The sequence below is a fragment of the Danio rerio genome, chromosome 5 (genome assembly GCF_052040795.2).
Source record: "Danio rerio strain M-AB ecotype USA chromosome 5, GRCz13ab, whole genome shotgun sequence".
Lineage (NCBI taxonomy): Eukaryota > Metazoa > Chordata > Actinopteri > Cypriniformes > Danionidae > Danio > Danio rerio.
The window spans coordinates 20,294,109-20,297,007 of record NC_141025.1 but is presented as its reverse complement, the minus strand read 5'-3'; positions in this window follow the sequence as shown (position 1 = coordinate 20,297,007).

Below are 2,899 nucleotides of genomic sequence, written 5' to 3'. Positions count from 1 at the left end.
ACCTAGGTGTCTACCACTGCAATGGGTGTAACACAAAGATACAGAAACTCAATCCAGCTAAACGTAGATATCAGCCCTTCCTCCAGTCCTATGGTAAAGCCAAACATTACAACAGAGCAGCTCCGGTTGCTGATCTTTGATTAGGGAAGTAGATTAATGGCTAATTAACCACTGTACAGTCAATCAGTGAGTTTGCAAGAGGTGCTCAATAAACTTGTCATCAACGGCACTCCTCTGAGCTTTTAGCCACTTGAAGCCAGCTGGCTCAGGACTTAACCAGCATATGTTAGCCATTCAATCACAGCTTGTTCTGAAATGAACAGTGCCAACGAAGAATTGCTACATGCGGTTCTTGAATGGACTGGACTGGGTTTTAGACAGCGACTAACTCAACCTTCCCTTTGCCTTGTTATCTGACTCATGCTTGATACAACTGACTGGTGTCTCTTTTCTCTCCACTAATGACCCAAATAATCCAGTAGAATAGATTGAGTTTCCTACTCAATTGAGTAGCCTTCAATCTCAAGTGTGAGAGATATTGAGTGTCAACCTTGACAAGCATTGATGTTCAGTGTCACTCTTGCTAATTTCCAACAAGGAGACACGTGAGGATAGTTTCCACTAGAGTGCACTTGAACTTTATTTATAGTAACAACCCTCGTTAAAGGAATATTCAGGGTTCGATAGAGGCTCAGTTAAATTATTGATAATGTATCCATCATTAAATGAGTAAGTTACACTTACAGCACTGGCTTCAGAAGTGAATGGATGCATGTGAATGAAATTACGAGAGGAATTTATTAAATACATCTCCATCAGTAGATCAATTACCTACTCTTTAACCAACCCATGCTTTTAAAAGAACTTGTCTGTATTGCTTTAGGATTTTTGCATTGCATTGACATGGTGACACAACTGTAAACATGCATATAGCTTAACACAGAAAAAGGATCATCATTTGTTCACACTAAAATCTTGGTGTAATTCTGAAGTCAGATCTGAGTTTCAGTAGTCAAAGCAGTAACTTTGTAATCAGTGATCAGCATATTATCATCTCACAAGCATTGCAAAAATTAGATGCTTTGTTTCCAGTAAGGACTTAAAGAAACTTGTTCATGCTTTTATCAGCAGCAGGGTGGATTACTGTAACGGCCTCCTCATTGGCCTCCCCAAAAAGACAGTCAGACAGTTGCAGCTCATCTAGAAGCTCATCTGGCCAGGATTCTGACTAAAACCAGAAAATCAGAGCACATCACACCTGTCCTAAGGTCTTTCCACTGGTTTCCAGTCACATTCAGAATAGATTTTAAAGTATTATTACTGGTCTGTAAATCACATAATGGCATAGGGCCTAAATACAGTACAAATATGCTCACTGAACACAAACCTAACAGATCACTCAGATCTTTAGGACCAAGTTAATTAGAAATTCTAGTCAAAGCAGGGTGAATTCGCTTTTAGCTACTGCGTCCCCACTGCTGGAATAAGCTTCTAGAAATGATCAGATGTTCAACATTAGGCACATTCCAATCAAGACTGAAAACACATCTGTTTAGCTGTGCCTTCACGGAAAGGGCACTGTGCTGCGTCCGACAGATCCCACTATTGTCTTTCTTTACTTTTTCATTCTTTTATGATCTGTTTTAACACATTTTAATTGGTTCAAATAATTTTTAATTTTATAAATAATTTTTATTTTCTTGTTTCTTTTATTCGTGTTCATGTAAAGCACTTTAAATTACCATTGTGTATGAAATGTGCTATAAATAAACTTGTCTTGCCTTAAGATCATGTTTGCATGCAAATGATTTGTCTTGTGGCTACTAAAACGGTGAAAATATTAATAATCATGTCTATTCATCTTTTAGTGCAACCACCTCATTCTAGCTACATTTATGCAGTTTCTATGAAAAAAAAAAATATATATATTATTATATTATATATATATATATATATATATATATATATATATATATATATATATATATATATATATATATATATATATATATATATATATATATAATTGGAGATTTTATCATTATGACACAAATGCTGTTGATTGAGATTAATGTTAAAGTTCAAAAGTTCTGTCATCATTTACTCTAATTCATGTCTTACCAAAAATGATACAAATTACTTCATTCTGTAGAACACAAAGATCTTTTCAAAAAATCTGAAGTGGGAAAAGAGAGGGAGCTGGAATTGAGAAAGTTCACAGAGCCATGAATCAAACTATTCAAAGCACAACTGAGCTGTTTGTCAGAAAGCTACACGTGAGGTTATCAGCTGTGACAAAGTAAGATATTAAGTAAAATTATTTTGTGTTCTTAAGAATTGTGAACTTCTACTGAATTGAATACAGAATATTTCCTAAACCTTAAAATAATCACTTGCCCTGATAAATAGTTCTGTATGTTACTAACAGCAGGTTTATTTCACTGTAAAGGTAGGACTACACACAACTATCCACAAGTATATTCAAAGTTGTCCCATTCACAACCTTTGTTGTCAAGGCTACCTTCGCCCCCTTACACCACAGGCCCGTTCTGCTCCACACCCCCCTTTCTAGTAATGCTTGTCCAGCCTTAACAGGCTTTGTGCTGCCCACTGGGCCCTGATGCAGCACGAGACCCGGCAAATCCTATTATACAGGAGTCACAGCACTTGATTTTCCCATTAGAGATTCCAAGCGGAGAATAAGGGTTTATTATAACACCGGCTTTGCCGCGTTCCCACCGAAAGTCCCACCTCGCTCTCTCGTTTTCATGTGCTCTTTTCTCAGTATTAGCCCTGTTTTATCCTCTTTTTTCTTTTCTTTTTCTGCTGTGCTTCTTGATAAGCAGCGAGATCTGGAAATTAACATAAATAGGTAACATTAGCCTTCTATATTACATCA